The sequence below is a fragment of the Neolamprologus multifasciatus genome, chromosome 16 (genome assembly GCF_963576455.1).
Source record: "Neolamprologus multifasciatus chromosome 16, fNeoMul1.2, whole genome shotgun sequence".
Taxonomy (NCBI): domain Eukaryota; kingdom Metazoa; phylum Chordata; class Actinopteri; order Cichliformes; family Cichlidae; genus Neolamprologus; species Neolamprologus multifasciatus.
In genome coordinates this window covers 26,985,140-27,009,496 of record NC_140454.1, presented here as the reverse complement: position 1 = coordinate 27,009,496, position 24,357 = coordinate 26,985,140, and positions in this window count along the sequence as shown.

Below are 24,357 nucleotides of genomic sequence, written 5' to 3'. Positions count from 1 at the left end.
TAGCAACATACCCAAGGATAAGCAGAAGAGAATGACTGATATGATGAAACTGGGATTTTTGTTACACTTAATTATTGCAAACACAACTAAAACTATAACTGAAACTAATCAAAACTAAACTGAAACTAAGGATTTTCAAAAAATAAAAACTAAACTAAACTAGCAAACAATTGGTAAAAACTAATTAAAACTGATATAAAATTGAAAATCTGAAGTCAAAACTAAATAAAAATAAAAACTAATGAAAATTGCAAAACTATTAAAACCCTGCACTGCACATCACTCTGAACACACCATCCCCACTGTCAAATATGGTGGTGGCAGCATCATGCTCTGGGGGTGCTTCTCTTCAGCAGGGACAGGGAAGCTGGTCAGAGTTGATGGGAAGATGGATGGAGCCAAATACAGGGCGATCTTGGAAGAAAACCTCTTGGAGTCTGCAAAAGACTTGAGACTGGGGCGGAGGTTCACCTTCCAGCAGGACAACGACCCTAAACATAAAGCCAGGGCAAGAATGGAATGGTTTAAAACAAAACATATCCATGTGTTAGAATGGCCCAGTCAAAGTCCAGATCTAAATCCAATCGAGAATCTGTGGCAAGATCTGAAAACTGCTGTTCACAAACGCTGTTCATCAAATCTGACTGAGCTGGAGCTGTTTTGCAAAGAAGAATGGGCAAGGATTTCAGTGTCTAGATGTGCAAAGCTGGTAGAGACATACCCTAAAAGACTGGCAGCTGTAATTGCTGCAAAAGGTGGTTCTACAAAGTATTGACTCAGGGGACTGAATAATTACGCACACCCTAATTTTCAGTTATTTATTTGTAAAAAATGTTTGGAATCATGTATGATTTTCATTCCACTTCTCACGTGTACACCACTTTGTATTGGTCTTTAATGTGGAATTCCAATAAAATTGATTCATGTTTGTGGCTGTAATTTGACAAAATGTGGAAAAGTTCAAGGGGGCCGAATACTTTTGCAAGCCACTGTAGTTTGAGCTGCATATCAGTGACTCTGCAGTGCTGGCAGTGAAGGCCAACAAAACAAATCATGCATGGTCAAATTCTCTCTTTATTTAGATTTATTATTATTCATATTCACATTATTTGGATTTGAATTCATAACCGGGGGGACTCCATTAATAAAGTTGGATTTTTATACAAAGATGTCTTAAAGCGATGATGATTAAAAATGAAAATGGTAAATAACCATCGTTTTTACAGTCACATGACCGCTGTCTCAACCGCTGGTCTTCTGTCCCTAAACTGCCTTTTGTTTGAGGCCATTTGTACGGTTTCATACAATCATCTGGGATTTAAGACTCTTCTACCTCATTTGGATCTTCAGTTAACACTTACCATTTTCTTCCATTTCTCTTCTTCCATCAAATATTCTCGAGACACATCTGTGACAAATACTGGCATGTTAATTGTTGCTGACTCACTGCTCTAAACTGCTTTAAATAAGCAAGGTTTTTCCACTTTACTAAACCTAGATGGGTCTCCAGTGATCTGATATGTGTTAAAATCCTTTAAAACAAAGACAAACCTTCATTATTTAAAATGCATAAAGATTCAAATGTATCGGCACACTCTCTCAAACGCACATATTGTTCGATCACACCTGCGCGTCTTCCCCCACCACACCGCCTCCTTCCTCTTTGAAAATTGCAACACTGAACAATTTCCTCCTCAGCAGATCCCCATGTGGTCAAGCACATAAGGCCCATAGCTGGCTGCTTATTATCCACCCCGTTGCGTTTTTCATTTCCTTCACGCACACACACAAATAATTCCCTAATTAACAAACACTTTGTAAAGGGAGGAGGTAGGCAGATGTTGGGGAAACGATTACGAAAAACCACTGCACAAAGGGGTTTGGAGAAGCACCGCCAACCCATCATAATCCCGCCCGTCTGTCCGTTACCATCATAGTTAACCATGTCTAACGTTTTTATAGCTCTCTGCCTCGATTAAACTCATTCTGAGAGCTAATAATGGCGCCATTTGAAAGCCGTGATTGCCACATGGGGCAGAGTCGTCGGTGAAGTGTCAATCAAGCTTTGCGCAGCAGGAGTTCGGGGGAAATGTGAGGGAGCGGGGAGAAACGCAGCAGAAATAAAGACGTGCTTTTTGTTCTTGTATTTTTCCACCGGCGTTTCTGCTGATGGTGCACAGTTCTTTTTTTAGTGCTGGCCCACTTCACATTCAGGTAGCTGCATCCTCACCTGCCCCATGCACCTGGTCCTCCTGCTGCTGATGTTGCTGCCCTCTGCACGGAGACAGCTTTATGTTATTTTTATGTCTCTTAGAGTGAGACATAGCACAATCAGTCGGAGGGGAGAGATTTAACCCCCTGGGGTCTCAGCCACGCGTATAATTACTGCTGCCTTAGATCTGGTGCTATATAAAAACTGAACAAATTTCTGTGAGTTATAATCAGCAGCTGATTTTTTTTTTTTATTTTAGTAAGTGTAACTCCGGCCTTTGTGGAGGGAAGTCAATGAGTGCAGTGAGTGTTTTCTAGCATGTTATCCTGATTTTATCATACTTGGGATGTGGTGATTACATGGATGTAAAAGTGATTTAGGATCTTATTTGTCTCCAGAACTGTGTTTAACATGCTTCTAATCACATACAGAGTCACAAATAATCACTCCCTGTCATATCTTATAGATCTCATAGCGTCATATTATCTTAACAGAGCTCTACACTTTCAGACTGCAGGCTTGTTGTGGTTCCTAGAGTTTCCAAACGTAGAATATGAGGCAGCACCTTTAGGTTATCAGGTCTCTCTTCCCGTGGATCTAGCTCCCAGTTTGGGTTCAGGATACAGATACATTTTCTACTTTTAAGATTAACTTCAAACTTCACATTTTCATAAAGCTTATAATTAGGTGATCACGAACACTTACACCCCCCATCGATTGAGATATAAGCAGTGTTGAGCAAGTTACTTCGAAAAAGTAATTAATTATAGTTACTAGTTACTTCTTCAAAAAAGTAACTGAGTTAGTAACTGAGTAACAAGGTTCTAGTAGTAATTAATTACTTGAAAAAGAACTATTGAGTTACTTAAAAAAAGAAAAAAAAAAAGTTTAACCCTCTGGGGTCCAGGGTATAAATTGCCATTTTTTACTACTTTTGATTGTCCCTCTACATTTCACCTTTAAAAACGATTTACTTTGCCTTGTTTGGTATCATTCTTTTCAGCACAACCTCACGTGTCTGAATTTACAGTTATCTTTTCTTTTTTTTTTTTCAATTCCTATGAACAGAACCAAGTTCTGTTCATAGGAATTGCTCTGATTTTTGAGGGTTTCTCTCTAAAAGCCTTTACACAGCAGATTTGTAAAATCCATGAGACTGTCTCATGTGTTATTATTTTGCAAATGTTTTTACTGCTGTTCACACCGACCACGTAATTTTACTGGACAAATCCGCAGAATGCTTTTTTTCAGACGAAGCTTGAGTTTTCAAACTTTTTGGATGCGAATAAACAGATCTGAAAAATGTGACCACTGCATTAGGCAGTAAGTGTGCCAGCAAAATAATACTATTTTACCTTAGACACAGCTAGACGCTGCTCTGGGTCAGTGGGCCCAAACTGCCCCATTGACATCTTGAAACATGTACGAAAGTGGCTGTGGTACATCCTGGACCAAACCATGAAATTCTCTCCTTGCTGCATTCTCACAAGAATCAGATAAACCCACAATTTCAGGATCAGCTCAGTTTGTACATTACACTAGAACGCTAGATCTAGAAAATTCTGAACATGCTCTTTCCCTTTCAATATGAAGCAAATTCAAAGTACAACTACAGGTCACCAGTGAGCTTACTGACTGAGAAGGGTGTCTATGATTTCTCTGAGCACAGAGGAATCATAGAAGTATTCGTCTACAGCAGTGGTGTCCAAACCCAGGCCTCAAGGGCCGGTGTCCTGCAAGTTTTATATGTGTCCTTGATCCACAGCTGATTCAAATGGCTAAATGACCTCCTCAACATGTCTTGAAGTTCTCCAGGCCTGGTAATGAAATAATCATTTGATTCAGGCATGTTGACCCAGGGTGATATCTAAAAATTGCAGGACACCGGCCCTCGAGGCCTGGAGTTGGCCAAGCCTGGTCTACAATAACATCCTATAGAATAGTTTGAGACCTTACCCCAACCCTCCAGGCCATTTTTAAATAAAAAAAATATTTTGGGAGAAATGCATGTGTAAACATCAGGGAGGATGTGTCCCCTACACGCCTCCTGAAATCTACACCTGGACACCCTGGGGTGAAAATGTGCTGAGCCGAATTAGCTGTTAGCATATCGTCTAAGTTCTTTGCAAAAACCTCTTCACAGTTGGATAAATTGTTACGTGGTTTGCTCCTTCCTTGGCACAGCTCTACAGCTCCCTGTCTTTGAGTAAGAAGTCCTTAACTTGTTAGACTGAAGGAAAAAAAAAGTACAAGTGAGCAGAATACATGAAACTGAGCAAAGCCAATTGTGCTCGGCTTCAAATCTGTTTGATTGTGGCGAGTTCCTGTCTGATAGAAACACAGTGTGCTTTGGATAAAAAGCTGCATGTTTTGTTTAGCTGTGTTATCTCTAATTTTCTCCTCTGGGTGATCCTTCACATGGAAATAAATAACACACTGTGCTAAAAATGTCTCTTTACCCTCCCAGGAGTGCAGGTTTATTTGTATTTATTCCTCAGTTGAGCCGCGCACGCTCGTCCACAAAGCTCTCTGCAGGTAGATTGCCTGGTGAATTATTAAATAAAGCAGATTGCCCTATCACAATAGAAGAATGTGAGCGGCGATGGTGTGCCATAAAGAAAACGGAGCTGAGAGATTAGGAAAAGTAAAACCATGTGATGGGGTGGAGATGTCTCTGCAGAGACGGAGAGCAGATATGGGCCCCGCTCCTTTATTCATTTTGGGAGTGAAAGATAGATGAGAGTCTGAATTATTTCTAATCTTCTTTGAGGCCATGCAGCGGAGGACAGGAGAGGGGAGGATGTTTATTTACGATCTTCACTGTGGCAGTGGAAACCTGGCATTCCTGCTGTGGGCTGAGATGCAGTGCAGAGATATTGCCTGGATCAAAGTGTTGAGGAGAAGTGGAATCTCATTTTGAAGCCACTCTTTTCTCGCCGCGCTGCTGCAGCTGCGTCCGCTCTGCGTGAGTCCATCATGGACCTGCAGAGTCACAGAAAAGGCCTTTGTCGGGCCTCTGCTGTTCTTTTTAGTTTTTCTATTTTCATTTTCATTTCGTGTTATTTTTAACTGACCTGTGATCTCATTTTCCTCCACTTTGGACTGTTTTAATCATGAAAGGACAGGAGACAAATTTAAATCTTACAGTAGGATGTTCTAGATGTTATTTTCTGGAAAAGTTCTCCTGTTCCAGTCGTGGATGTTTATGTTAAACATGGTCAAGGCTTCAGAAAATGCAGTGATGAGTAGGCCCAGCAGCATGAACATCACTTCCTCCCACTGTGAAGAAGCTGCAAGGAAGCTTAAGCGTAACTTTAATAAGAAAAATCTGCTGGTAGACTCTTCACATCACTTCCTCTTCCCCAAACTCAGTTTTGAGATCTTAAATCTGGTCTAATATTATTCTAACCTTCCTTATCTTCACTACCACCACTGTCAGGGCTGTGAGGGTCATTTTCTTCTTCCTACACACTGCTGAAAGTCTGCTCAGCTCTGCAGCTTCATCAGAGTCCAATTATCAAATAGTTTATTACCTGAATTATGTGCAGCCATAAATGGTGTTAATTTCTTTCAAATGATTGCTCCTTATTGAAATGTTCTGACATGTCTGAGGGGGAACGTTAAGAGGCAGCTACCTGAAGCTAGTTGTGTTTAAAGGTGTGCAGGCACAGAGTGTGCACATATAAACACAATTCTTGTTGGCTGATCTTCCTCTGTATGACTTCATGCTCATTCTGAATATTAAAAAACAAGTTGATGAATAACCTTTCTGATGCACTGGAGGAGATCCAGTTGCCAACGCAAAGGCACAAATATAAGAGAATATAAGAATCAGCTAATGTGCTGAAAGCAGGGAAGAGATGTACCAGAAGATGACCCCGAGTGGGAAATGCTCCACGTCACAGCTCAAAATGTGAGCACAGAAGCCCAACCCACCTGCTGATCAAACATCTTTGCAAGCGTCAGCAAATCAGAAACAAAGTTAGGCCTTGTTTTAGACAGATGGGTTGCACCAAGGCCCACAGCATAAGATAAAGAAGGATTAAGTCCACTTGCACCCTTTTCATGGAGCAGAACTACAGTGAACAGGGCTCCTTGATGTGGCTCCTCTGGGGATCCCTTGCAGTGGGGGTGGTGTTTAATCAAGCCCCGGGCTTGGACTCCCAGCAGGCCCAAGCCCCTCTGACCTCCACCATCTGTGGAGGCTCGAGTTCACAGAATTCAAGTGGTCTATTCTAAGCTACCTGTCCGTGAGCTTTGCAGCTTTTACAACCGTGTGGGTTCAGCTGACATTGCTAATCCGCACAGAATATACCCTCATAAAATGGACCCACTCAGCACACACATGCAGCTGGGAGAGAAGTTCGACTAAAAGTGCAAAAGAAAGAAGAGACAAAAAAGCAACAGCAGTGATGAAGGGAAGGCGTCCAATCTGCCACAAAACAATCTACTGCCCTCAATTATACAAAACTCTCCGTCTGGCTCCCTCAGCAGCAAAAACAAACCAAAGCCAGAGACACAACTGTTTTTCTAACAGCTCGCGTCCTTTAGCACTGCTTTAACTTTCTCAGAGCTGCAGATAGCCGTCCAGCCTGGCTGCTACTCTGCTCCTCATCAGCAGGCCTTGACCACAGAGACGGTCTTATCAGCGTCGCGTGTGCCGCCGATCTTAAGCCTCCGCTGATGGATTTGGCTGAGAGCTCGATGGCTGGGTTTTAAGCAGATTCATATCGGAGTGATTGAATGAGCTGGGGCTTTGGTTGGCTCGTGTTAGCGCTGCTGGTGCTGTTATTGCTTACGCGAGGGGAGACAGTGACACTACAGGCGTGGTGATGGATAGAAAGGCTGAGATTTCCCAGAAGGAGGGGGAAAGAGAGCGTGGGGTGTAAATATATATATATAGATAGATATAGATATTTGTGAGAAGTGTGCTGGAGTGTATGTATGTGACATTTACTGCATGTGAAAAGGATTTCACTCATTAGAGCCTCAAGTGAACACTTCTGCTACTCCAAGCAGAGCTGCTTCTCAAGTGGAAAAACTCCCCATAATTATGTGTGAAGGGAAAACAGACGTACAAATCAAGACAATTATCATTTAGCTTAGCAAAGGACAGTGTGCTGTAGTTTGAATGAGTGCTGAGAAGACGAGTGGCTCTGTCACATCAAGCATCATTTTCTAAATCTCATATTAACAACATAAATCATCAAGAAGAAGCTCGGAGTAGAGCTGCTCCTCCTTCACATTAAAAGGAGCCAACTGAGGGTGACCAGGATCCTACAGGTGAGATGCTTTTCCTCTGCTTTATGTGTGCCACACTGAGCTGTTTGTCCATCATACTGGTTTAAATGTGAAAATAGATCAAGATTTTATTCACAAGGTGTACAAATGGATCACTGTATCAGCAAGGCAGCATGTATAAAATATACTGACAGTGGGGTTATCTGTGGTGAGGATCAGCAGGTGTTTATGAGAACTTTAAACTATGTTGCAGGCCTCTAATGTATATTGATTCGGTCGTTTTACACTGGACCTTTACGCGTTGTAGGTGAATGGTCAGTGGATGTCCTCGGCTTGTACAGAAGGCCCGACCATCTGATGCAGATTGGTCACCTGTAGGCTAGAAAGAGAGGGACGCAGAGGAGCCTGTTAAGTCTGACTCCAGGATTAGGTTGAGGAGGCTCAGACATATCCCAGAGCTGGACCACAGGGATCGAAGGAATGCTGTTTGTCCAAGTCGCACACGGGATTGGATATCCACTAAACCCATTGCACACAGCACTGGACCAGAGAGAGGGAGAAAGAGGAGACAGAAGGTTGGAGGCAGTTCAAAGCAAACATTTAGAGTGGGTGAGACAATAATCTCAAAATTATTGAGTGAATTATCAAGTAATATTGATAAATTATCACTTCTGCGACGCCATCGCTTGCCATTGCGCTGATCAGCATTTCGACTTTCATCTATTTTGTCATTATTCTTTTACTGACTGATGTTCTGCTAATTTATGTCAGCTCTAATTAAATGGGCAAGTATTGTGTTTTTTTTGCTCCTCATTTGTCTGTTAGCTTTTCAAACAACAACGGCAAATATAATTAACAAGTAAAACATTTGTATTGATTGAGATTAATCCCTATGAGAAACTACACAGCTATACTGTAAAACAATGTTAGCTGCTAGCTTGTCTCTGCAATTGGGCATGTAGCAGCAAACAGGTATTTTTGTCAGTTCAAAATCAAAACAGAGCTGAAAGTGGAGCAGATATTTATCTGTCTACAGGTGGCTTACTGCTGTCTTTATTTTTTTTTTTATTGCCCTTAAAACAAAAAAGCTCTTGGAAGTCAAGTTAAGAAAATAAGTAAACAAGTTGTCAGGTTAGCTTGTTGTTCGGGCTAGCTTGTTGTTTAGGTTAGCTAACTAAACAGTTAACCACTGTGGTGAAATAACAACTGGCACTGATGATGGGGCATTTAGCAACTAAATGGTGTAATTATTTCTTTTAGGAGCTCAAAATGAAAACAGAAAGAAGTGAAAACTAAAAGACACGTGAATATATCAACCGAAAGCAAATTATCAGGATAACTAGCTCATTTAGCCAAATCAAATCTAACCAGATTTAGCCCTCCCTGATTTGTCTTTCTTGACCCAACCTAACTGATATTACTATCATCTTTGACTCAAGTCTTTTTCCTTATTTTCCTTCAGCCGACAGGAATGTGTGAAGTCAGCGGCTTTCACAGAATGTGGATGAGTCGGAGTAAAAATGCATAGCAGCAGGTTATTGAGTGTTTGCTCTCAGCGCGTGTGGCTCCTGTGCCGGGAGCTTTTTTCATTAGCCAGTCTATCAGCATGGCGTATAAGAGCTGTGACCCCTCGCGACCTGGCCCCTGACTTCAGATAAGCACTGCAAACACAGTGCGAAGTGGCTGAGGCAGCTGTGGTCACACGCCACGGAGCACACTAAGCCCGGCGTCCTGCCACACTGACAGACGCCGCCGCACTCCTGCAGGGCTTTGAGTGTTTGTAAGTGTCTCTGTGTGTGTGTCTGTGTGTGTGTGGGAACACTTAGTAAATGCATGTCTGAGGGAGCCGGGATGTGTTTCTAAGTGTGTGTGTGCTTCCAAGCGCGTGTCACTTCCTGCTGCTGCTGTTGCGATGTGTTTTCCCTTACCTCTATCCTCCGTGCTCCCCAAACATACCATCAGAGCATTGACAGATACATCACTCTCCGTGCTTTATAGCCAGCGAGGAAACGAGGTAAACAAAGCCTGAAAAAGAAGAAGCCATGTTTCTCTTTTATGGTCTACAATTTTTCACAAGCTTTAGGAAAGGCCTCATCTGAGTTATTGGTGGTGGTGGTGGTGTGGTGGTGGGGGGGATGTTACAATGGCTGGCAAGGCAGGAATTCTATTCGTAACATTTTTTAAACAAACTTTTGCCATGTATCTTGTTCCGTTCCCCAACCTCTGGATGGATTTTTCATCCTCTGCTCGGTCCCTCTGCTCACTTCTCAAGGCCTCTGGCATGTCTGGCACCAACGGTCGATGACAATCTGGCCTTTGTGTTTATTTTTCTGTCCTCTGCAGATAATGGCCGTGGCACCAAGGCTATAGTGAATCTATGGGAAGAGGAGCGCTGATGCACAGGGAGGGTCTGGTGGGGGGGGGGGTGGTGGGGGGGGGATCTTTACAGACAGTTTCCAACCCTTTTTCTGCAGGAACAACAGTGCAGGGCAAAATATTTGGAGCAGGGCAGAATACAAAAAGAGCTTAAATTGATTTCAACTTAAATTCTCTGAAGCTGTATACACAGTTTTGCAGCTTGGACTCAGTGGACTCACAGAGGTCACTAATAGTATTTCCACACTATCTGCACTGCTTTAGGAACTGTCATTTCACTGTGTTAGGCCCATACACCCTTTTATAGATAAGAAAATGAAATAAGAAGCACTTTGGAGCCAGAAGTGACCATATTTGGCCGAAAGGGTGACTCAGCTTACATCTGCTTAATGTTACCCAGATTCATTAGCAAGCCTCATTCCAAGACAAATGTCTGCTAATTAGATACAGAAAATACTAAAAACACTAGCATAACTACTTCGATGGTCCGTACCGCAGACTTTTATTTCCATTAAAAATGTAGCAGAAAGGCTCTACCAACACAAATTATCGAGAGGTCTTGTTCAGTAGCAGCTACAGCTGGTTCTGTTGGGCCACCCTGAACTTTAGCCTGTATGCAAAAGATAAGTTGTTATTGTTTTTGCCTTGTAGCAAGCTGTAAACATGTTTATCTGCTGTAAACGTGGCTTGTCAATCCTGGAGGCTTCCACCTGGTTAGCTTCTCAGTTTAATGAAACACCACAGATGATATTATAGACAGTGTTCATAATTTTCAGTTTGGGTTGTATTGAGGTTGTATTTTCTCTTTCATATATTTGTTTCATTATCTAGAGGAAGGGAACTCAATCATAGATCAAACTTTCGCTTAGCAAAGCTAGTTGGTACATACAATGAACAGTAAAATAAACACAGCAACATAAAGAAGAACTGGCAACTAAATACAAACGCAAATTAACCTTCAAGTGAATTCATTACCTCAGCTGTTTTTGACAAATTCATCATAGGAATAATTTTTACTAGCTAAAAATATTGCAGTGCCCCAAAGAAATATATCAGTATGTAAATGAATGTTTCTACAGGAAGTAGCCAAATGTTGTGGCGAGGATAATATATGTTTTAATACTAGGCATTTTACTCTACATATTCTGAGTTTCTGCACACAATCTTTGAAATGTTCCACATCTCTGCAGATGTTTCTTCAGATTTAGTTTAAAACAGTGACAGGTGAACAAACACCCAGACTGAGAGGACATCTGCTGAAATTGTTGTTTATCAAAGCATTAAAAAGTCAGCCGTTAATCTAGATTTGGTCTTAAAATGATTGCAGTGTATTGTAATACTGTCATGGGCTGGTTGTGTGGCAGGCAGAGAGGACCCAAAATGCAGGACTTAACTTAAGACATGCTGAGCCTGGCAAATGGCTGATGTACAATGTAACGAGCTAAACTGAAGTAAACTAACTGAAACTGCAAACCCTGACTAACAGACAGGAGCACACACAACATGAGGGAGAGACGTACGAGGAACAGAGGAAGACTAAACTAATACACAGCATAACGAGAGTTTGAGGAACAGGTGGAAAACACAGCTGGAACTGATCCGACTAACGAAACAGGGGAAGCAAAACTAAATGCAAAGCACGTGAGACTGTCAAAATAAAACAGGAAGTGACAAGCACACAGAGACTCAGACAAAGACACGTGAGCTTGACACAAGGACATGGAATCGCGCGACAAACTGGGGAGAAATAACACACTGGACAGGAAAAGGGGAGCAGACATGAAAGCAAGCAATAACCAAACTAGAACATAAGAAGCACCCACATGACAGGGCCAGGAGACAGAGAGAGACACCAAAGACTGTTTACACACTGAGGACAGTGAGGAGGACACACCAAAAAAAAGATGAGGAGACATGACCTGAAAGGGAGTTAAATTAAATAAGAACTAAGAATTAGAAGTGTAACTGAACTCAGAGGCTCTCTTTAACTGAAGATCAGAATCTGAATATTCTGCAAAAATGAACAACAAGACTAAACAAACTAAAAAACCTGGGTCAAAGGCCCAGGACTATGACAAATACAAAATTCACCCAAATATACTTCCTGTTTTTAAAAGATGTTTTCTTTTGTAATTTGCTGGATGCAGGCTGAAGCAGTTCAAAGCGTGTCTTAGATGTTTGACAAGCCGATAATAAGGCAGAGCAAAACAAATGCTAACCAATAATAAGTAATTTGACAAAATGAAAAGTTAACAAAAAGTTAACATCAAAAACATAAAGTACATTAAAAATGTCTCATAAGAAACATATGAATATATCAAAATAGCTATAAATAAATAAAAAGATAATAAAAGATAAAATACAAAAAAAATTAAATACAGGCAATTTAAATAAAATAAAGAAATTCTGGATTAAAAACTTAAAACTCTTAAAAACAATAAAGATAAGCACAAATTGACATGTTTGATACAACAGGGAAAGTAAATTTAAAAAAAAAATCTACTTTGATTTATGTCTGAGAGACATAAAGTGCAGACAGGAGTGTGTTTGTACCGCACAGATACTGTGAAAGTGTAAATACAGTTGTTTGGCTGGGAATACCGGCGGTTTACCTTAGAGATGGGTTCCTTAAGGAATATCAGGTTGGTGGTCATTTTCATAAATATGTGTCAAAAATCAGTCCGTTTGGTTATGTTTATTTATGGGTCACAGAGGATCAAACACCTTAGATGGACTGTGTGTAGTACTGATAGGTCGAATATCTGCTCCTCATATTTGGTGACACTGTTTTATATGAAAAGGCAGAAAACTCGAATTTCCCTACAAGCAGGTGAAGATCATCAGATCATACCTCTAATTCCTTTTCATTTTAAGCACATAGACCACAGATCCCAGTCTGTACATGTTCTCTGAGAATCTTAAAAAAACACTAGTCCAGCAGTTTATCTTCGTATTGTTTGGGTAAGCTCGGCTTTGTGAGGAAATGTGTGCTCAAGAATAACGGAGGTCAGCAAACTTGGATGTGCAGTGACTCTGCAAGTGAAACAGTACTCCCTCTTCTGGTTTGAAACAATGGAGGGTGAGACGGATTACCTCGTCTCGAAACGTCAGGAGAGCAGGAAGGTGTCTGTGAGGGCTCCGGGAAGTGCAGAACACAAGGTCATGAAGAAGAAACTGGCAGATGGAAACAACAGACATAAATACCCATAATACCCATAGGCAAGGTAAATTTGCTTTACAGAAAAAAAAGGACAGCATTTGGCATCCCTTTAAAAACACACATACCTAGTAAAGATATAAATCTCACTGTGGCACATATATTGTAATTTTAATATTTCGAATCAAAAACAGTTCTTATTTAATTCATTGACATCAACAGGGACAAAGCTATTTTTATAACGCTTTGTCCTGCATCTCGGAAATAGAAACCTCCGTCCTGAGGGAAGAAGCTGAAATTCACCCCTTAGAGGATGGGAACCATTTTTAAGGATTGATAAAGCCATCCTCTGTACCTGCTTGGAATACAGGGAGGCTAAACAAGACTGTGGCTCACCTATCAGACGACTGGACCATCTCACTATCTGATTTAGAGAGTTTTTCTCTGTGACAGAGGTCTGACCAAACCATGCCACCAAACAAAAGGATAAAACAGACTCAATAAAAGAACGATAAAACAAAGTTAATTGTTTGGTCAATGTGGAAATGAGCAAGTTTCCTAAGACAATAAAGGTGCTGGTGACCCTTTTTACAAACTAATTTGCAATTTTGATCAAAGTTCAGTTTTTCATTGATTATGGTCCCAAGATATTTATATGATTGTACTTGCTCTATTTTCTGACCTTTAATTAAAGTGACTGCATGCCCATTTTGTTGTTTCCTAAAATCAATCACCATATCTTTTGTTTTAGATGTTCAGCTGGAGATAAGACTCCTCACACCACTGAACAAAGTCATCAATGACTGGACAGTGGTTAGTTTCACCCTCTTTCAGTAAGCTGACAATAACAGAGTCATCTGCATATTTAATAATGGCCCTGTTTTCATATCAGGCCTGAAGTAATTTAGAATTTTTGGACGACTAGATTTAGGGACAGGAACCACGACTACTTCTTTCCAAAGCGAGGGCACATGTTGTGTTTGCAAGGATTTATTAAAAATAACCTGAAATATAGGACTGAGTTCGTCAGCACAAGATTTAATTAGGCAGCCACTAATATTATCAGGACCCTGGCTCTTGTTCACATTGACTGTAAGAAAGGCCTTTTTGACATCACTGAGTTCAATGATAAAGTGCTGAGTATCTCTCAGTTTCTGTTTCAGTTCCAAAATATCCTCGCTGAAATCAGAAGAACTAAAACGAGCATAAAACATATTTAAGCATTTACAGCATACTGTAACAAGAAAACAATCATTATTCGCACAGGTTTATTTCCCATGAATCTAATATTTGCAAAAAGGGCTGACTGATGTTACACACAGACATGTGAATACCACCAGTTACAGTTTTTCAGTACAGCATTTCACCAGCTTTCATAGGATTTGGTAGTATAATAGTTTGTTTGAATACTACAAAAAAGCTTGTCATGCAAAACTTGGCTGGTAAATGAAAAGCATCCAGTCCAAGGACATTTTTTCTCTTTCTCCACAAACACTTAAAACTGAAATATTTTCACATTAATAATCTTAGTTCCTCTACATGCTCCATGTTTACAAGAATAATTTCTACTATGTAGTTGGCAGCACAATGGAGACTATAAATTAAATACATTTCTATATACTTGTCCCCTTGAAATAATTAATTTTAAATAATGACTAAAATTGAGTTTCTGTAGAATAAAGGAAAATAAAGAAAATGCAGTTTTGACTCAGTGCAATAATGAAATATTAAATGATCGAATAAAAACAATATTGAAGATGCTCTTTTTTCACTGTTGAGCTTGTTTTGCTAACACTTCCCAACCACACTGCATGCACTTACAGGTATCCTGATCCTGGTAACATGATCAAACCCTAAACCAGTATCAGGAGTCCAGAAAAAAGTCTTAATGTAGCACTTTCTATACCCACCATCCACCCCAACCTCCTCTAGGAGACATCAAAAGAAGAAAACCTCTTAGTAAAACAAAATCCTATCATCAATTGTGTCGCACAGCCACAGATGAGTTGACTTTTCTTTCTGCTATCAATTTGAACGGTTTCCCTTATTCAGGGAAAATGAAAACAACGTAGGTTTTCTTTTTTTACGCACAACCAGTTAAAATTACTTGAAATAACGCCTAGGAACACACATAGTTTTATAACTGTTTGCTAATTTGAGCATTTACGTTGCACGTATTCTAACCCGGCTGCTCGGTTGAATAAAAAGTCCCTTTTGTTCTCTTTTATAACCTGCAAACACACAGGAGACGCTTTGGGGTCCTCACGCTTTAAAATACCTCTTTTGTGTCAGGAATGTTCAGCGCAGTTCTTAGTTGCTGTTTGTCAAGTTGACCTCAATTTACGTTAAATGGCCCTTGGCTGTCAGATTATTTAGTTTCAAATTCATTATTCTACTCTTGCTTCTACTGCCAGTTTAACTTCAGATGTAAATGGACTACTTTGATTTCTTTGATATGCATCGTGTGGCCACACACGCCATTCCTAACGGTTTATGTAAATCAGTGATTCTCAGCAACAGGCAAATGTACCCGAGGGATATTTCTACAGGAGCACAAAGACATATTGGATTATTAGATTAAATTCAAGAATTGAGTGGAAACTGACAAAAAAGGCTTAAAAGCATGATCAGAAGTTGAGCCTGAGCAATGAGTCATTCACAGATGAATGACCACTAATATATTTTCTTTTAGACCCCCTTAATCAGTGTAGTGGAGTAGTGGACCAGGAAACAGGGTTAGGGTTTCTTAGGGGATCTGAGAGCGTTAAAGTTATCAGCATTCTCTGAACAGAAATTAACTACTTTTTCTTCAAATTTGAGTAAATTTAAGAAAATAAAATGGCTGCATTTTATAATTGATTAACAAAAGTCTTACATTTGTTAGAAATAAATTATCATTATGTGATTGCACTCCTATAAACTAAAAGCCAGATTGTTTCAGAAAAGTGGATTGTTGATTGAGCTTCAGCAAATGAATAATTTTTAATTAGTTAATCCATTCCAGCTGCTTATCCAGGCTCAGTTTACACTAATTAAATCAATTATAACATTCATAATGATTGTTGTATACAGAAAGGGAAAAAGCTATGATGCAATAATAAATAACTCTGGGCCAAATCATCCCATCATAGTTTCATACTTTGACCTCTATAATTTAAACTTCCTACCTAACTTACAATTTCACAAACAGCCTTCAGTTGTCTGTAAAAACTCTCTCGGTCTTCAGTTTTCTTTCCTTTCAGATGGGTTTAAATTAAACTTTTGGTTGTTCTTGTGCAAGATGACGGTGCATCCAGTGAGATTGGAGGAATAACCAGACAAGATGCGTCCCCACATCTGAATTCATCCTGCTGCCCCCATCATCTGTTTCTAAAGACGAGTGAGATATTGCCAGACACATTCCTATTGTCACATGACCTCCATGTTTGTCTAAGCAGCTAAAACAGTTCAGATTAAGCTAATTTCAGGTTTTCCTTTTTCTTGCTTTTGTCTTTCACTTTGGTTAAGATTCATTTTCCAGCTCACGTTGGTTCACATTGAAATGCATTGGATCGGTTTCAATTTTCAGCTTACAGAGTTTATATTGTGAAGGCCTGGATTTGACTCCAAATCAGAAACCTAAACCTAAAAGAGTCATTTTCAGTGCCCTATCCTAAGACTACAACTAGATACTTTTTGATTTTGATTTTCCAAATTTATAGAAGAAAAATGCTTGAACACTGAACTGAAGGAGCATTTGCCTCATTTTTAAGAGGTTTTAGGGTTCAGGATGGGAATCATATGCCATGAAGTTGTTTTTTTTTTTTTAGGGTTTTCAGTTACAGTGAAAATTAGCACCCCACAAGAAATCAAAGCAAATCATAAAATTATTCCAGCTTATGAAAAAACACCATTTATAAACTATATGAAAATCCTCTAATACCAAACTATCAAATAAACAGTGTAAGCATGAAATAAAGAACAGTAAGGGAAATTTAAACAGCAAAACTCTTTCAGTCATTATCGGGATCTTATGAGTGAAGGTTTTAAACATAGGTGCAATGATGGGTTTGCATCTTACTGTCCGGTTTTTGTAATTTTGCTGTCCGAGACTCCTTGCCGATGAAGTGATTAAAGCTTTTTCCTGCCATCAGCTGCATCTGTCGTGATTTAATCTGAAATAAAAATTTCCAAAGAATCAAAAACATTGAGTTTCACTCTCCCAGCACAATGTTTTGAAAGGGCCTTGTGTGAATTTGTGAAAGTACATAACCACACAGATTCATACATGTATACCAAATGTCAAATCTCAAACTGATTTCACACATTTCTACCAATAAACAACAACAAAACCTGGTGCTAAAAAGCTGGCACCTTAAAAAATGCGGGCTGATTCTCAAAAGGCGACGAGGCAAAACTGGCTCCAGTGGTGAGAAAAATCATCTTCTTCTCTCATCAATGATTCCTCCACAGACTCTACTGGCTGATTCAGAAAGAACCAGTCCCCCTTTCATAAATGTTCAGGACCAAGGTATTAATCATTAATTCTTGAGGTTCAGCTTCTGTGATAAAGCAGTAATTTAGCAGCAAAAGTGTTCCTTCATTTTCTTTCTGGTGGATTTGGAAATGAAAATACTCGAGGTACACACACTTCATCCATAGGAGTAATAAAAGAATAAAATATCAATCATACTTTTGGAAGAATAAACCCTCAAGCCTGCCAAACTTTTCAGAAAGAGAAGCCGGTGTGAATTATTAAACCTGCATTGTGACAGACTGAATAAAGCAAAACGTGAAGAGACAACATGCATTTAAATTCAAGTGGAAGACAAAGACAGCTCAGGCTGTTACTGTCACTTCTCACTGGCGCACAGATGTGGTCGTAATTGTACCATTTTATACAAGAGCCGCCTCGAAATGAAGAAACAGTTACAGTGCTTTGTTTTTTGGGGAGGTTACTCATGTGTATTATGATTTTTATATTCTCTTCTTCTTCTTCGAGGATATGGTAATTGGCTGCACTTAAGCAATTACACAAACAAAAAGCTAAAAAGCGTAGTGTATGTGCAGGCTTTTAGCTGGGTCACATTTTCCAACAGAGGCAGGGGAGGAGAAGAAAACAAGAAAAAGGAAAAGCAAGCTGTGAGATGGAATTTCTCGTCATCCATCTCAGGGGCTGCCATTTCAACCGCCTCTCTGCCTTTCTTTGTGTCTTTCTCTGTCACTTTTCAGCAGCTATTGTTCTCGGTGGGGTGATTTTTCTCTTTCCTCTTCAGACACGATAAAGGAGTGCACAGTCATATCCCCTGCACAGCTTCAGCAAAACAAAGAGTTACAGTGAGAGAGGAGAACCAATTTCCATTGTCTCCACCCCAGAACACACACACACACACACACACACACACACACACACAGAGATAAATGTATATTAAACAGCTGCAAGAAAAAAATGTGAACCCTTTGGATTCCTGCAGTAAATATTCAAAATGTGCTCTGATCTTCATTTAAGTCACAATTTCATACAAACAGAGTGACTAAAGTAAAAACACAGAATCAGTGATATGACTCATGTCTTCAGTGAACACACTGAGTAACCGTCAGGGTGGAAAAAGTCTTGAATCTAGTAACTCTAGTTTAAACATAACTTTTTGACCATCTGCTTAAACAAGTAGTCTAATTAGACTATTGTTTAGATCATTTCTGATCATAGATTCTGGATCAGATCAAGACCTGAGGAGTTTCCTGGCCATGGATCCATAATGGTAATTCAATAATCTCTGAACCACTTATCTGTAACTTGGTGCTTCCTCATGTTGAAAGACCTTGGTCTTTAGTGTGGTCAGTCCTTAAAAAGCAGGTGGACCAGCACAAGCCCAAAAGCTGGAGGTCTGATAAGGCAGGAATGGACCTCCATTAGTCATTTAGCCCAGAAGCTGATCTCTAGCATGCTTTGGAGAACTTTCAATTCAATTCAATTTTATTTATATAGCGCCAAATCTCAACAGCAGTCGCCTCAAGGCGCTTTATGTTGTACAGTAGATACAGAGAAAAACCCAACAATCATGTGACCCCCTATGAGCAAGCACTTTGGGGACAGTGGGAAGGAAAAACTCCCTTTTAACAGGAAGAAACCTCCGGCAGAACCAGGCTCAGGGAGGGGCGGTCATCTGCTGCGACCGGTTGGGGTGAGAGATGGAAAACAGGATGAAAGACATGCTGTGGAAGAGAGAAAGAGAATAATAACAGATATGAATCAATGCAGAGAGGTCTATTAACACATAACTACAGAAGGGTCAACATAGTAAAAACTGATGTTTGCATGAATTGTTTTTATTGGCCAATAGAACTCTTCAAAAGTTATGAAATGCCTATGATTGTCCTTCATAGAAACATGTAAAAAGCACAAACATAAAAACTCTGGCTTCAAAGTGTCTCATACTTCAAAGACTTGTGGTCATGACTATGGCTGTTAATTTGGATCAAATTCAGAGTAAAGGTTCAATAAACATAAAGATTATTCTAGCATACGTGTTCAGGTGTGGTTCATAGTAGGTGTGGTCTTCCCTTCCTACTGCCCAAAATAGATGTGTCACTACTTTCCTTATGAAGAAGCCACTATTTTCAATGGGAATTTGATCGCATGAGAACATATCGACCAAAACCATTGATCAGTTGACCCTGAGACTACATACCTAATTGATTCTAAGTCTGAGCTTCATCACTGTCATAATTACCCATATGGAAAAGAAATAGTAAAAACTTATATGATTTACTCATGAAAGTGGCCACTTTCATGAGTAAATCATATAAGGCTTACATGATTTACTCATGAAAGTGGCCACTTTCTCATTACTTTCATATATTGTTTTAGTAAGTATCCAAAACATACAAATTTCATTATATAATTTTTCAAGGGATCTTATATCTGTTTTCACTCTTGTATGCTTTTCATACAAGTTTCACACAAGACAGATACGAACTTTATAAGATTTATATATATCTTTTCCATATGGGTAGACAAACACAAGTTGACTAAACCAATAACAGATAAGCAATTTCATGTCTTCATTCGGCAGGCTGAGTAATCACTCAGTCAGGCTGGAAAACACCAGTGGACTCTTGTATTTAGTAAATTGTGGTTTTCATACAGCAACAATAACCTCCATCAAATATTTCCTTGAATAACTCAAGCTGTTTTGTTAGAGGACTAATGTTCTACTTCCATTGTGTTTCATATTTATGGGACTGGAACTGCAATGGGCTGTTGACCTGTGTGTCCAGGGTGTGGTTGTAATACACCTGGGATGTTGTGACTGTAAAGCCTTCTTTAGGTCATGTCACTGGACTTTGACTTGGACATCCAAAAACTTGAACTTTATGCTTATTTGTCCACAAAATGGAAATCTATCCAGTATTTTTTGAGGACTTTCACCTTCCCAGAGAGTGAAAACAAAGCAAAACAACAAAGGTCCTGATGCAGTATCTGATTTCTGGTCTAATAAGTCTTAACAAATGCCAAGACACCCTCCAATGCAAACCTGTTAATTTTTTGTTTTCCAATGTTGCAGTAGTTGATGCATCAAGGGCCAATGACTTCACAATGGTGACTATAACACCACCTGGATCCAACCAGGTAGCTTTTGGGAGGTCGTTAGCACAATTACTTGAATCAGACAAGAAGTGTACAACTGACTGGCCAGTTTGGTCAGTTTAGTATGATTGTTTGTCTATGGGTAAATGAAGCCAATGTTTTCAGTTTATAAGGAATTGTTTTAGTTTAAATGCTCTCATTAGTCCGATTATGGTACGTGTTTCTGGCCTTTTGTATTTGCCACTGTTGCCCCAGTGAACCATGGTGCACAATAAAACTAACATGGCCAGTGAAAGCTGCAAGTTGGTGTTGTTTTGTGGTTTGTGGACACAATTGTATGGTTGTGATGTTTTTTACAGTGATATATTGGTGGAGAAGTGACTGATTATGCTGATGAAATTGTTGCAACATCATGAAAAAATGAGACTTTCTTTGGAATAAAAGTGTGTGTTTTAATTTGTTCAACTCGTGTACCAGTGCTGACCTGCACCCAGTATAAACAATGACAGGGCTGCGGTGGCATCACTGTTTATGTGAGACACAACCAGTGTGGTGACCATAATGGGCCCATTACTGTGTTAAGGAGAAAAGCACCACATCACTGGTCATTCTCAACTTTTTGTCCTGTCTTCCTCCTCTCATGCCAACTGGTTGCAACAGGTTGCCCCTCACTGAGTCTGTGCTATACTTGGAGTTTATTTCTGTTAAAAGGAAGTTTTTCCTTCCTACCCTCACCAAGTTCTTGCTCATAGTAGGAGTTGTACAATTTTTTGAATTTTCTTCGTTCTGCTGTTTGACTGCAGCCCAAGAATCATGGTACAAATCTTCGATATTTGATTTATTTTATCAAATTGTCAAACTCTTACCTTGCTTTCAGGGCTCTTCTAGGCACATAAAAACACTTCAAAAACTCATTCCTTCTTGACATCAGGGATTAAGTCTCAACCACACAAACCATGCTGCTGCAGAATAATTCATCCCCTGTGAATTCATGACGTGTTGCGGCTGTAAATGCAAAACCTCCATGGACGTTACACAACCTATCTTTGCACAATCAAGATACAGAAGGAACTATTTCCTTTTTCATTCAGCCAACAAAAATGGGGGAATGAAGAGACCATTCAGAAATTTGCCTGTAAATGACCAGAGATGGGTAATTTAAAAATTCCCCCCAGACAGTGATTGGACAGATACGACACGTCTATTTATGAGACGTCTGTGATAATTCTGGGCTCCTTATTCTCACCGGATCTAGGCAGCATTTGAAAATGATATCCTGTCCTAAGGTGGGCAATGTAATGATGGCTAATGGAGGCAGCAGCCGAGCCTGTTTATCGACTGTCATTTCCTGCTACGGCTCTCTGTCTGCATCTTTTTTATTATTATTTCATGTTCCCCGGATTACATGAGAGATGAGAAGAAATGGCCCAGTATTAGTCCTCCTGTCCCTTCTGTCGCTCTCCTTTAGGCTCTCTGCCACTCTTAATTACTCATCTTAGCCACTCACTTTCTCTTTTTTCCATCAATGGAGATATGGTAAAGTTGGCATAATGACATTGCTTCAATTCTGGGTCTTCATTCATAAGTCACAGCGCACCAACCAAACCTGGATAAGAAGCAGAAAATGGAAGGCAACAAATGGCCGATCAATTCAGTTTAATTTCTGTAATTCATCTAACTTAAAATTGTTCTTGTTGAATTATTTCAAGAAAGAATAACAATATTTAACATGAACACATAGGAATAAATGCAAACAGCAGAAGTTAAGTTTGCTGTTTTAAAATGTAATCCTCTATTTAGATTTTACTGATGGTCACTATGAGACTAGGAACATCAATATTACCTTTGTTTTGGTTAATTTGCCTTAAATTCCCTCCAGTATACATTGCATTGATGCCACAAAGTACTAGGATGAGTTTTTGTTATGTGTTAACCAATTTTAGATTTATTGCATGAATGGACGATTAGAGATGAGAAGTTTCCCCACCTTTCACTTTAACAAGAGTCATGCTTTCAATTTTTACTTTAAATGCTTTTAATTTAATCTACAGTTGAGGTGCTTCATGCATCTGACAGCGATCCCTCCTACGTGAGGTGTTCCAGACATTTCCTATCGAGAGGATGCCCCAAGGTAGATGCAGGACATGCCGGAGAGATTCTATCTTTTGGCTGGTCTGGGAACGCCTCGGTTTCCTCTGGATAAGCTAAAAGAGGTGGCTGGGGAGAAGGAGATCTAACAAACTAAGCAGCCATCACAGATATCAATCAGTGGTTCAAATAGAAAATGCAAAATGCTGTCTATTTTGTGTTTATGTCATTTTCATTCTTTAGTTCTTGTTGTGTCATTTGATTGCTGGTTCCTGAGTTTTGCCGCCAGTTGGGATTACTTTTTGTTCTAGTGTTTGTTTTGATTTGATGGTTTTAAATGAAGTTCCTTTTTGAGTTTATTATTTCTTCTTGTGCTTATAGTCCTCTCGGGCTTGCCTTTGTCATCATGTTTAATGTGAGTCTTATCTCTACTGTTAATTCTCTTCTGTTTATTTCCTGTTTTACTTTGAAGGTTAGATTTCTTTCACGTCTGGTTGTACAAACTTCCGAGTTTGTGGTTGTCCTCTCCTGATCATCTCGGCCTGCTATTGATCCTGTTGATTCCTGTTTTACCAACTAGAATTTGCTATTTTTGGACTCCGCTATCTGCTATTAAAGCTCACTTTTTTGGGGAAAATTCCCCCTCTTGTTTGCTGCATTTGGGTCCTTATCTCTACACAACATATCATGTGAGAATTATACAAATTTATAATAATGGAGACAGAAACAAATGAAAGATATTACACCTTGTTTCAGTATAATAAAGAATAAAGAATATCTGAACACGAGAATGGATCAAATCTTTAATTGGAAAAATCATCCCTTTATGGTGTTTGTTGACTGCAACAAATTGTACCAATTCATAATGTTAAAAGTATATGTTAGCTGAACATTCACTTTGAATTCAGTCAGTAGGTTTGATCCTGAAGAGACCGTGAATATTTGTTGAAAATGTAACATGATCTCATGCAGTAGTTGTGATATTTCAGTTGCAAGCTGACTAATAATGCCACTTTATGAGCTCCACTAAGGGTAATAATTGTGCTTTGATGCTGCTTCCTCTCTCATTTGCTTCACTTTAATCATTCACTGCAGACACGCACACTCGGAGGTCTCATAGCATCTGAAAGCTGTCACTGCGCCCCACGCAGAGGCAGATCAATGGTGTTTAGAGGAAGCAATAATTTAAGCGACTTTTATACGATTACAAAGGCACTTTGTGCTGAAACAATCCTCCAGGATGAGTTTATTTATGTAGAGAGTCAGGACAGTTACCTGATACTGTGTGTGTGTGTGTGTGTTCTTTGAATGACCGTTTACTTTTGAGCTTGCACCCAGAAAAAGCTGCAGTGCCTTTTTTGTTTGAGCTGCAAAGTGAAGCCTTTTGTTAGCAAACATGGCTTTAGCTAAATCTCCTGTGGGAGTGGGGGGAAGAATTATGCAAACAAGGTCTGCATAAAACAGCCATTAATAGACTGCTTTACTATTCGGGGACTTAGAGCTCCTACACATATGCAAGCTGACCTCTGAACTCCATTATCACCTAATAATGCCACTTGTCAGGCCACAGATTGCTGGAGATTTTGCTTTTCTAACTCGGTGCAAATATTACTGACATGGACACACAAAGTGATTTCAGCTTCATCTGTTTCATTTGGTGTTTTCCCTTCGTTGCCATGCTAGTTGCTATCATGCCGGCCACATGGCACTTTT